The sequence below is a fragment of the Leptopilina heterotoma genome, unplaced genomic scaffold (assembly GCF_015476425.1).
Source record: "Leptopilina heterotoma isolate Lh14 unplaced genomic scaffold, ASM1547642v1 Lhet_7, whole genome shotgun sequence".
NCBI lineage: Eukaryota > Metazoa > Arthropoda > Insecta > Hymenoptera > Figitidae > Leptopilina > Leptopilina heterotoma.
In genome coordinates this window covers 120,432-134,452 of record NW_025111161.1, presented here as the reverse complement: position 1 = coordinate 134,452, position 14,021 = coordinate 120,432, and the positions used below count along the sequence as shown (strand labels likewise).

The 14,021-nt window shown below is 22.7% G+C and overlaps 1 protein-coding gene across 1 annotated transcript in view; it reads right to left on the bottom strand.

Moving 5' to 3' along the window:
- The window catches only part of LOC122510499 (afadin- and alpha-actinin-binding protein-like), a 68,019-nt gene extending 67,095 nt beyond the window's left edge, over positions 1–924 (bottom strand). The window contains exon 1 of the mRNA XM_043625190.1: positions 732–924. The gene's annotated coding sequence lies outside the window, so the exon portion shown is untranslated. The remainder of the gene's footprint in view (positions 1–731) is intronic.
- Positions 925–14,021: the final 13,097 nt, after the last annotated feature.

Here is a 14,021-nt window from a genome sequence, read left to right as displayed (position 1 = left end):
AAATATTTGCTACTATTAAAAATAATTAATTCATCAGTTTGCATATATAAAAGTATAAGATATGCCATAAAAATATTATTATATTTTTAATAAGTGTACTTTATTTTCATTAAATTTTTAATACCAGTTTTTTCTTTAATAATTCATAATATTTTCATCGCATATTTTATTTATCAGAAAAATTCTAATTTATTATTTAACAATTACAGCATGCATAGGTGTATACACATTGTATGTATATAACTCTTCTCTAATTGGTCAAGATCAGCTGATTTTAAAGTTTTATCAATATTCCCGCCATATAGATATTTATAATAAAATGAAAAAAAAAATATTTTTTTATCATAAAACAAACTTTTTGAATATTATTTTAAACATAAAAATTTACATTCACTTAATTAAAAATATTCCCCTTCGTTTTTATTTTTATCTGCATTCACTTTTAGTTCCATTTTATCAGAATTTTAGTTCACATCTTCAAAACTATAAATAAAATAGCTATTTTGTACGCGATATTTATTATAGTTTACTTATAATTTTCATTAGTACAAATTATTTCTTTCTTTTAAAACTTATTTTTTGTTACCCCTTTTTATACAATTTTTGATAGTACTTTATTATATTGAAGTTAAACAATAGAATTGTATTCACAACAATAAACAAATTTTGAGGTATAAATACGAAATTAACCTTACTTTTATGTATGTGTATAATATTTAGATTATATTTACCTTAAAATGATGTTTCTTTCAATATAGATAATTATTAACTGCACACAATTTCACTAATTACGGGTTTAATATTGGTGTTTTAAATACTATTGTTATTAATAAAAAAAATAATTTAAAAAATAAGAAAAAATTTCACCAACTGTATTATGTCCGCATGAAAATAGAATCATGCTTGTCTGATTCGGTTGCTCCAACAGGAATCTTGCATGGATATTCATTGGGGTCAACATGAAGTAGAGAGTTCAGTGTTTCATTGTCAGATGTCACTTATATGTTAATTCATGTCCTTCTAAAATCTTTACAAAAAAAAAATTGATTTCCTTTACTTTTCATGTCATGTTCTTAAAAAATTTTGCAAAACTTATTATATTATATAAAATGATGAAATCTGTCACTTTAATTATAAAAATAAATATTTTTCATTCATCGAAAGTGATTTTTATCACAAAAAAAAATTATTGTTCTATTCTTCTATTTTTTTATGTGATAAAAATCACTTTCGTTGCTCATATTGCCTTCGATGATTTCGATAATTGATATTGAACTTAATTTAAAAATATTCGCTTTGAATTTTGCACTAAAATCTTAATATTAAAATTATTTTTAAAATTAAATTAAAAATTTTTCAAAACTTTGATTATTTTTTTAATATTTATCAAAGATTTTAAAAAATTTAATTATTTGGAGATTTTTCAATTGTACATTACTTCTCAAAATTTAATTCTTATAAAGAATTTTAGTAACAAATAAAATAATTGAATTTTTTTGTCGAATTTTATTAAAACTTGCATAAACATAATTACATTTTTCAAGGAATTCAATTATAATTGTATATGAAAAATAATTGAAACGCTGCGATGAGTTTTATGAGAATTTTTAAATTCATTCGTTTACAATTCAATTTTACAGAATTTCAATTATTCGGAAATTCTGCAATTAAATGTATATTGAAAAATAAAAACTTGAAATAATTTCAATAAAAATCCTATTAAACTTTTAAAAAGAATTAATTCTGAAGAATTTTTTTGTCAAAAATATGAAAAATTACGAATTTTAATGATTTTAGTTTGAAACTTTTTCAAAATTTAATTATTTCTAAAAATCCACGTTATAATGCTTTTAATATTTAATTATAATCTAAAACTTTAACTGAAATTCATTTTTAAAACCATTTTTATTAGTAAATTCAACCAGAATTTAATTATTTAAATACAAAAATAAAGAATTTATTAATTTCATGTTTCTTGAAATTAAATTCTCATAAAAAATGTTATCAATAAATTTGCTAAATCGTTAAAATCTTTAGACGAATTTTAATAAAATTTTTAAGAATAATTACATTTTTAGAGAATTCGATTAAAATTGCATTAAAAATATTTGAATTAACATTATTTTTATCATAATTTTTTAAATAATTGAATTCATTCGGCAAATTTTAATAAAATTTTAAATAATAATTAAATTTTTCGAGGATTTCAATTAAAATTATATTAAAAATAATTGAAATTCTACTTTGAGTTTTATTATTTATGAAAATAATTGAATTATTTCGAAGAATATTTTAAAAAATGTTTCAAACAAACCCTTGACTTATTTTCAAAAAAATTCATGCAAATTCTATTTTTAATAATTAAATTCCTGTGGAATTTTCATTATTTTAGAAAATAATTGAATATTCTAGTAGAATTTTGTCAAAATTGTTTTTAAATAATTGAACTGTTTTGGAAAATTTTGTAAAAATAATAGATATACCCACAAATTATTAAATTAAGAAAAATTGTGGAAAATAATTGAAATTTTGCTAGGAATTTTATTAGAATTTTTGAAATAATTGAATTTTATTACGTTTGTAAAGATTTAAATTTTTGTGATGAACAATATTTTTTATGAAAATAATTGAATTTTGCAATGAATTTTATTGAAATTCTTAAAAATAATTGAAATTTTACCATGAATTTTATTTAATTTATAAAGAATTAAATTCTTGTGATGAATTATATTATTTATAAAAGTAATTGAATTTTGCAATGAATTTCATTAAAAGTCCTGAAAATAATTGAATTTTGTTATTTTATTTATAAAGATAATTGAAATGTTGACCAAAATTTTTTTTCGATTTTTTTTGAAAATAATTGAATTACTGCGAAAAATTTATTTAATGCCAAATTTTAAAACATTTGATTTTTTGGAAAAAAATTTTGTACATTCTTTTTTAAATAATTGAATTTCTGTGAAATTTTCATTTTTTTTTTGTTGGAAAATAATTTAATGTTTGTGTCGAATTTTATCAAAATTTCGAGGAATTCAATGAAAATTGCATTAAAAATAATTGAAATTCTGCAATGTGTTTTATTATTTATGAAAATAATTGAATTCCTAAAAGAATTTTATTATTTATAAAAATAATTGAATCCCTGTAAAAATGTTATTATTTATGAAAATAATTGAATTATTGCGAAGAAATTTATAAAAAAAATTTGTAAATAATAGAATGCCTGTAAAAATTTTTATTATTTATCAAAATAATTGAATGTTTGCGTAGAATTTTATTCGAATTTTTTTTTAATAATGGAATTCTTTTGGAAAATTTTATTGAAAATCATTGAATATTAGAAAACTTTTGAAAATAATTGCAATTTTGACAAGAATTTCATTAAAAAGTGAGAAATTTTTTAATAGAAGCGAAAATTTTTTAAGTTAAAAGAAATCTAAAATTAAGAAAATAAGAACTAAAAATTGTGTTACGGAAAAAATGGAAGATTATAAAAGTTTACAGGCAATAATAAAAGTTAAGATAAAAAAAGATGTACATATTTTCTGAAGTAATTGCACTTTTAACATTCCACTGTTTCGCCATAAACCACAAAATCTCCTAATAAAAAAGGCGTCAACCTTTTTGGTGACTACATTTGTGAAATATATAAAGTGTATATAAGAAATACGAAAAAGAAGTAGATAAATTAAAAAAAGCTTTCTTTATATATATATAAATAGAAATTGATAAACATTTTTTTTTGTCGCATAGATCGTTCTTTGATTTTCATTGTGATAAATAAAACTTCTGTCAGTGTACATCAGTCACGGTTAAGACATTTTAATATACTCATCCTTTGAGGTTTCGCTACTCCACAGCATATTCGTTTCTTACATTAGTTACATTAGTACACCCACGAGGAAATTAATTTTATCTCTTTTCTCCTCATTTCCCTTTCTCTTCTGCTACCTTCGCTAAGTGCTCATATTTTTTCATTTAAATGCTTTCATTCTACTTATAATACAACATTTAAATTTGGTTCAAAATTTTAAGTTCTCAAATAGCATATATAAATATTATTTAGTTAAACTGTACACTATTCGTAGTTTATGGATTATTAGTAGATGTAAGTGACAATTTTTTTTTCTTAATGTTTCAACTATGGATCTTACCCTCTTGCAAGTTGCAGCCCCAAAGTCAAATAACTACGACTAAATGATAAAAAATTTGTCTGAAAGATTAAAAATACCCTAGCCTAATTCGATCAGTTTAAAAAAATTTGCCGCAATAACGTTATCCAAATAAGAATTTAAATTGTCCATATAGATTATGATATTAGAAAAGTCGATCTTAATTCTTTGATGTTTATTTGTTCATGTCACTTGTAAGTGAAAATCAGAAGAGCAAAGACAGAAATTTATGAGAATTAAAAGACGTTTAAGAAGAGGAGAAATGTTGTCCCTTGAAAGCAACTAATCCACAGTACGTGATCTTAAAGATCTCTTTGGATTAGATGGATAAATATACCGAGTAAAAGGACCCCACATGAGACGCTTATGCTTTAAAACTTGAAACAAATTAAGCCCATCGTATCTCAAATGATATAAAGCTAAAAACTGAAAATTATAAAAAACATAAAAAAATAGTAAAATTAAATGTTTATTCCCATCCTTGTTAATCTCTGCTACCTGTATTTTTTTTACTAATTTTTTTTTCACTATTTATTTAGTTTGTTTTTTACAACCTCATAAAATAAAATATCTGACAGGTTGAAGAATTTATTAAAAAAAATGTTCAATGTAATATTTGTACAACTTTTTTTTGAAACTGCCACGCATGTGTTTTATACTGCAGCTCTGTAATAATTTAAAATCCTTCTCATTTATACATTTTTTAAAAAAGAATAATAATTTGCGCTCTTTCATAACTTTTTTTTTTGATAAGCGTAAATTCAAACAGTGTATAGGATTTCTCAATGTACTTCATATAGGGGCTCCCCTATGTGGGTCGTAACATTTACATATAAATTATATGCATCTGCTGGCTTGCAAAAATATACATGTATTCCACGATTATATAGAGAAAGCTTTACTTTGTAAACTTGCGTACTATTTAGAAATTTCGAATTTCCGCTCAAGATAAACATATGTAAGTTTAGTTTACATAAATGCAATAATCTGTTGTTTAAAAAGAAACAATTTCCTTTAAAAATACCAATTAATAGACAACCACCGCTAATCATATTCTTTAAAACTATTCAATTATTTGCAAAAAATATTCGAAATTCTATTTTCAATATCTAGTACCTATTTTCAAAAAAATTTCGCAAAACAATTCAATTATTAAAAAAAAAAAATTTATAAAATTTATCCAAAATACAATTATTTTCATAAATAATAAAATTTCCACCAGGAATATAATTAGATTGGGGTACAAAAGTTCCAAATCGAAAGTTCCAATCGATTTTTAAAAAAATCAAACATTTAACAAAATGTTTATACATGTCTTCGAAATAATTCAATTACTTTCACTAATAATAACATTTTTCATGGAAATTCAATTATTTAAAAAAAAATTTTGATAAAATTCTAAGCAAGAATTCAAGTATTTTCAAAAATAAAATTTTCCACACGAATTCAATTATTTAAAATAAAATTTCCATAAAATTTATTGTATTTCAACAAAATGATTTATTTTTAAAACAATGTTTTTCTTATGAAGAATTCAATTATTTTCAAAAATAACAAATTTTTTCACAGAAATTCAATTCTTTTTAAACATTTTAATAAATTTTTTCGTAATTGTAATTCAATTATTTTCGAAAATAATAAAATTCTTCTCAGAAATTCAATTATTTTTAAAAATTTTAATAAAATTCTTAGCAACTATTCAATTATTTTTAATACAATTTTACAGGATTTGCTCAAAAAATGAAATTATTCTTAAAAACTTAATTTAATTTACTCGAAAAAATCAATTATTTAAAATTTTTTTTTATTCTTTGAAAGAATTCAATTATTTTACAAAAATATTAGAATTTTTTACAGAAATTCAATTATTTTCATAAATAATAAAATGCTTTTTAGGTATTCAATTATTTTCTTAAATAATAAAATTCATAACAGAATTTCAATTATTTTTAATAATAATAATGATAATAACAATAATAATAATAATAATAATAATAATAATAATAATAATAATAATAATAATAATAATAATAATAATAATAATAATAATAATAATTTTTAATACTATTTTATATTAATTAATCCAAAAATTTAATTATTATCTCTAATAAAGATTTTCACAAGAATTCAATTATTTAAAATAAAAATTTGCATAACATTTATTATATTTCAAAAAAATTAATTATTTTAACCAACGTTTATATTCTTATGAAGAATTCAAGTATTTTCAAAAATATCAAATTTTTTCACAGAAATTCAATTTTTTTAAAATATTTTAATAACATTTTTCGCAATAATTCAATTATTTTCATAAATAATAAAATTTTTCTCAGAAATTCAATTATTTTTGTAATTTTAAAAAAAATTAGCAACTATTCAATTATTTTCATAAATAATAAAATTAATTGCAGGATATTAAATTATATTTTTCATACAATTTTTCAGGAATTGCTCAAAACATGTAATTATTCTTAAAAATTTAATTTCAATTCCTCAAAAAATCAATTATTTAAAAAAATGTTTTTTAAAATTCTTTGGAAGAATTCAATTATTTACAAAAATATTAGAATTTTTTACAGGAATTACAATTATTTTCAAATAATTGAAATAATTGAATTATTCTCTTAGATTTTAATAAAATTTTTCCCAAGATTTCAATTATTTACATAAATAATTCTTCGAAAGAATTCAATTATTAAAGATAAATAATAAAATTATTCCCGAAAATTCAATTATTTTGAGGCATTTTAATAAAATTCTTTGTAAAATTCAATGATTTTCATAAATAACAATATTCATTACAAGAATTCAATTATTTTTAAAAGTAATAATTTTTTTTTCTTGGAAATTCAATTATTTAAAAAAATTCTAATAAATTCATTCTCAAGAATTCAATTATGTTCATAACTAATAAAATGCTTTTTAGAAATTCAATTATTTTCAAAAAAATTTAATTTCAATTTTAATATCTACTATTTTTGATAAAATTTCCAAACAGAATTCAATTATTTAAAAATTTTTTGTAAAAATATTCGTAAGAATTCAATTTTTTTCATGAATAATAAAAATTTTTCAGGAATTCAATTATTTAAATTAGAATTTGCATAAAATTAGTCAAAAGAAATGAATTACTTAAAATTGTATTATAAAATTCTTTACAAGAATTCAATTATTTACAAAAATATTAGAATTTTTCACAGGAATTACAATTATTTTCAAATAATTGAAGTAATTCAATTATTCTTTTAGATTTTAATATAGAATTTGCTTAAAATTAGACGAAAGAAATTAATTACTTAAAATTTTATTATAAAATTCTTTACAAGAATTCAATTATTTTTACAAATAATTGAATTCTTTCATGAATAATATTTAAATTCGTTGCAGGAATTCAATTTATTAGCAGGAAAAGAAAGAAGTAAATATTTTTGATGAAAATTTGGAAAAAGTCAGAAAAATAGTTTCTCCGAATAAAGTTTTTCGAATAATAATTGAGGAGCAATAAGAAATTTATATAATAGATTTTGAAAATTAAAAAAGAGAATTTATGAAAATAAAATTTATTTACCAACAATTATTTATGAAATTTCTATCAATTTTAAAGTAATTTTTCATTTATATCCTATTTATATGCTGAATATTAATTGAATTAATCATTTGCATTAAAGTTTTTGCAAAAAAAGATTATAAAACTTCAATCCAGAGTTACGTCGAGATGAGCAAGTAGAACAAAAGCAGTTAAACTTATATACATTTCCATTCTAATGTCACATTTTCGCAATTTCGTTAAACGGTAATTTAGAATTTCAAGTAAAATTGTTACTGGGTTTAACGCTATTTCCGAGAAAGAAGGTACAATTTATTAACACTCCAGTGAATAAATTACAATTATATATCTATATGTTCTAAAATTTTGCACTTATTACAATTTAAAATTTTTATCAATGACAAATTTATAATGTTAATTAGAATAATATTACAAATTATTTCCCTATACAAGAGTGTATTATTTTTAATTAATTCAGGATGAAATTTTGAATAATTTGCATGATATTAATTTTATTAAAATTTAATATATATATAATTTTATATACAACGTGAATATTGCTTCAAAATTTATAAATGTCACAAATACTGACAAACAATTTGAAACTCAATAGGTTTGTACAGATTGCTTCAACTATGTTATATTTTGAATTTCACGATTAATCCGTTCCAACCACTGACAGTTAGGTAATTAAAATTCCTTCGATATTCTTGGCTTGATTAATTACACCAAACCTCCAATCAATTTTCATAATTTCTTCCCGTAAATCTCGATTTTCCAATGATTTCACTATAGGCATTCGCAATAATTAATTTAAATTATAATTTTTTATATTTTCGGATATCAATTTCAATAATTATCGACAAATTAAAATCAGTGAAAAATAAAGTTAATTTGGAATATAATGATGAAATGTGTCAATTCGTAAACATTTTATTAAAATTAAAATTTTTGATATATAATGTATATAAATTTATTTAAATAATAGAAATGATGTAAATTAATAATAAGTACACTTCAAATGCAAGTAAAAATAATAAAAAAAAAGGAAAATGTTATACTTAATTTAGTTTATATACTTTGAAATATTTTTCTTATAAAATTATATGAGTTTTTATGTGGTTCTTTTTTTAACAACACGTAGTAAACTACGAGGTGTTAAAAAGCGTTACAGCTTAAATTTACACCGAAAAAGATTAAAATAATCCATTTTTAAATTAACTTTTTCTATGACAAAAATGTGTCTTTAAATAAAAATCAAAAAAAGTAACCCCTCGAGCATTAAGCGCTGCAGATTATTTTAATTTAATTTTCGTTCGTTATTATAACGAAATTATATATATTCTAATTATAGTTATTCTCCAAAATTTTATGTGATTATGTAATTTCACCCCACTTTCACTTTTACTCAAATATTAATTTCCTTACACTTTCAATTCACTTTCACTCCAAATTTATTTTCACTCTACTTTCACTTCCCTTTTACTGAAATTTTATTTTTACACCACTTTCACTTTCCCTCACAATTTATTATTACTCCACTTTCACTCAAATTTATTTTTCACTCTACTTTCACTTTTACTCGCATTTCACTCCACATTCACTTTTACTTCATTTTCCTTCTAACTTTATTTTCACTTCACTTTCACTTCACTTTCATTCAAAATTTATTTTCACTTTACTTTCACATCACTTTCATTCAAAATTTATTTTTACCTTACTTCCACTTCACATTCACTTTTACTTCATCTTCCTTCTCACTTTATTTTCAATCCACTTTCACTCAAATATTATTTTCCTTACACTTCCACTTTCACTTTTACTCAAATTTTATTTTCCTTCCACTTTCACTTAAAATTTATTTTCACTTTACTTTCCCTTTTACTCAAATATTTTCACTCCACTTCCACTTTCCTTCAAAATTTCTTATCACTCCACTTTTAATCTACTTTCACTTAAATTTTATTTTCACTCCACTTTCACTCAAATATTATTTTTCTTCCACTTTTACTCAAATTTAATTTTCCTTCCACTTTCACTCAAAATTTATTTTTACTCCACTTTCACTCAAATATTATTTTTCATCCACTTTCACTTTCACTTTAACTGAAATTTAATTTTCCTTACACTTTCACTCAAATTTTAGTTTCACTCCACTTCCACTTTCCCTCAAAATTTATTATCACTCCACTTTCAATCTTCTTTCACTTTCACTCAAATTTTATTTTCACTCCACTTTTACTAAAATTTTATTTTCATTCCAATTCCTCTTTTACTACTTACACTTTCACTCAAAAGTTATATTCCATTGGCATTTAATAAAATTATAACTATTATTGAATTTATTGAAAAATAAAATTTCAGTAAAAATAAAATTTAAATGAAATAAAGTGAAAGTGGAGTGAAAATAAAATTTGAGTGAATGTTAAAGTGGAGTGAAAGTGGAAATAAATTTTGGGAGAAAGTGAAACAAGGAAGGAAAATGAAATTTGACAGTGAAAGTGGAGTGAAAGTGAAGTGGAAGTGTAAGAAAAATGAAATTTGAGTGTAAGTGGATTGAAAGTGGAGTAAAAATAACCTTTAGATTAATGTAAAAGTGTAAATAGAGTGATAATAAATTTTGAATGAAAGTGAAGTGGAAGTAAAAGGAAAATAAAATTCGAGTGTAAGTGGATTGAAAGTGGTGTGAAAATAAATATTGAGTGAAAGTAACGTGGAAGAAAAATAAAATTTGACTGAAAGTGATAGTGGAGTGAAAATAAAATTTGAATGAAAGTGAAGTGAAAGTGGAGTGATAATAAATTTTGAGAGAAAGTAAATTCGAAGTAGGAGGAAAATGAAATTTGAGAGTAAGCGGATTGAAAGTAGAGTGAAAAAAAATTTTCCATTAAAGTGAAGTATAAGTGGAAGGAAAATAAAATTTGAGTGAAAGTGATAGCGAAGTGATAATAAAATTTGAATGAAAGTTTAAGGAAAATGAAATTTGAGTAAAAGTGAAGGTGGAATAAAAATAAAATTTGAATGAAAGTAAGAATAGAGTTAAAATACAATTTGAATGAAAGTCAAGGAAAAGTGAAGTGAAAATAAATTTTGAGTAAATGTGAAAGTGAAATGACTTTACTTCACTTTCACAAAAAGAAAAAAAATTTGAGTGAAAGTGAATTGAATGTGAAAATAAATTTTAAGTGTAAGTGAAGTAAAAGAAAAAGAAAATTTCAGTGAAAGTGATGGTGAAGTGATAATAAAATTTGAAGGAAAGTGGAAGGAAAATGAAATTTGAGTAAAAGTTAAAGTGGATTGAAATGGAATGAAAGTGGAAGTGGAAGGAAAATAAGATTTGAGTGAAAGTTGAGTGATAATAAAAATTGTGAGGGAAAGTGGAAGTGAAGTGAAAATAAATTTTTTGTGAAAGTGAAGTGTAAGTGGAGTTGAAATAAATTTTGAGTGAATGTGACAGTGGAGCGAAGTGGGAGTGAAAGTGGAAGAAAAATAAAATTTAATTGAAAGTGATAGTGGTCTAAAAATAAAATTTGAATGAAAGTGAAGTGAAAGTGAAGTAAAAATAAATTTTGATTGGAAGTGGGAGGAAAATAAAATTTAATTTTAAGTAAATTGAAAGTGGAGTGAGAATAAATTTTGCCTGAAAGTAAAGTGGAAAATTTGGAAGGTAAATAAAGTTAAATTCAACAAAAATAAAATGAAAGTGAAGTGTAGTCAGAGTGAAATAAAAGTGAAGTTAGAGTGAAGTGAATGTGAAGTGAGAGTGAAGTGAGACGAAATGATGTTAAATTTCGTCCGACATATTGCATCAACCATTTTGAAGTTTAAAAATCTGACACTGGACTAGTAATCAAAAACTCCTAAAAATAGCAGAGTAATAAGTTTAAAGCTTTTATTTCTAAATAATCAAATTGAGTTTAATTTGATTCTCTTATTGTTTATTACCAAAAAATGCTTTTCAGTATACATTCGAGAATTAAGACATATAGGTACAGATGCTGCAGCTCAGTTTATTGATATAATCTCTGGAGTTTATAGATGCATGTTTGTCGCGAAGGGGTTGGTTGTGCATAGTAAGGTTTGCACTTGAATTGATTCAGAATATACAGACCAGAGAGAGAGAGAGAGAGAGTGAGTCCCACTTTCGAAATGAAATCCTAACGATATCTATATCCAATATGTCTATGTCCTGTTCGCATCAGATTTGCATTTAATCGATTTTCAATTCCTTTGACTTTGGAATTCTTCTCAGAGGATAGACGAATAGAGACTGCTGTTGAATTCGAATCGAAAAAAGGAAAAATAGAAGAAAAAAAAAGCAGGACGAAGGATACGCGAAGCAGTTGAAAAGACCTTCACTGCAAAAGTACTTTGAACTCGATTGCAGAAAACTCCTTGAAAGTGCCAATCGGAACGTGAATCTATGTTCCGTGAACGTCAGCCAATAACGTCGCTTGATCCTTTTTAGAATCAGTAAATCTTGATATATTGTACTTTCAATTTTTTTTTTCTTTTTGAGGCATTATTCATTGAAAAATGCGAAAATTTACTTTACAAAATAAACATAATGATAATGAGTTCTTCATTCATATTATAGAATCGAAACGAAAAATATTTCAATAAAAAATGAAATTTATAAAACGATTATAAATTTAGATTTAATAAGACCTTTTAATTAAACGGTAAAACGAGTCGAGTATTAAATATTTTATCACGTTTATTCGGTGAAATAGTTGTATTAAATGGAGGGTAGCAGTATTATCATTATTATTTAATGTGTATAAATAAAGTGAAATATTTAATTAGCATTTAAATAGGAGACTAAATTTTCACTATAGTTTATTTTCACCACAAAATGAATCGCATACAAGAGCAACTTTACAGCTCACTGCTTCGTAAAGCTGAAGCTTCAATGGCAATATCACCGTAAAGACAACGTTAATTAAATCTAGCGACAAAATCACATAGAAAATTTAAAAGTCATTTACTAATTATTAAACTTACTTTCATCTTTTTCATTCACGATTTCACGAATTATATTTTTATAAAGTGATTAATCTTTCTTTTAAATTTTCTTATTTAAAATAAATAAAGGAAGCAAGTGACGCTTGACATGAATAATTTTATTTCCGAAACAGTTAATCATATTAGAGATCGCAGGGTCAAAGATATATAGAACTCATAGAATATAATTAATAACTCTTTTATGAATTTGAATTTGAACAAATTATTCTTTCGTCGTCAAAAATATTAATTTTTTCTCTGAATTGGGAATAAATGAAAATTTGTCATTTGCTACGAATTTTTCTGATGTGAAAGGTAATAAATTATATTGTATTTATAAAATTTTTTTCTCTTTTAATAAACAATATTTTTTCGGCATATGACCGAAAACGAAAAAAATACATCAAAATATCTATATCGATAGAAAAGAAGGTTCTCACACATTGTCTTCCTTTTCACGATGAGAGATATCATCAAATGTGAATATTGCATTTCGTATTGCATCTTTAGATGCAGTAACATCTTCATGCTCACTGAATCGTAAAAAATCAATTCCATCAACGTTACTTACCAAACTTGTTCTAAGAATTTATACTTTGGTTGTTGTGGTGATTTTGAGTAAAAAAAAATTTTATCAAATTGAAAACTATTGGGATATAAAATTAGAGAAAATAGTACATTTGGATTTCCACAAAAAATTGCTAGAATCGTAAAACAAAATATTATATATCGATTGAATTTCTTCTCTTACATATAAGAATTTTTCCAAATTCTCAGAAATTTTTTTGAACGTTTCTAAATTTTTAGGAAGTTTTCGATAATTTTTTAGAAAAATTCTAAAAATATTTTTAAAAAACTAAGTTACATAGTTTTTGAATTTTGAAAAAGAAAAACGAAAGATACAAAGAATTAAATAGGATGAAAGACAGCTTTTGTATTTTAAAAAACTTTCGAAATTTTTTATCAAAGTGAGTATATAAGTAATATCAAGAAAAATGCTTACTCTAGGGTAACTGACAGTATAGTATCAAATCAAAATTTCTACCTGATGTGAAGAAAGCTCTTTAAATGTAGCATTATTGTTAAAAAGATATGAAACCTATTCATCTCTCTAGAGAGCAAGGAAGTATTTAGATAAAGAGGATACCAAGATGATAAGGGAACACAAGGATAGCATATAGAGAGGAGAGGGGTAAAAAATAAAATACTGTTAAGATAAAAAATTTATAGGCAGAGTTCTATATATGAAAATAAGTACCTAGAGACATTGAAAGCTCAAAAGAGATTTAAGGTTT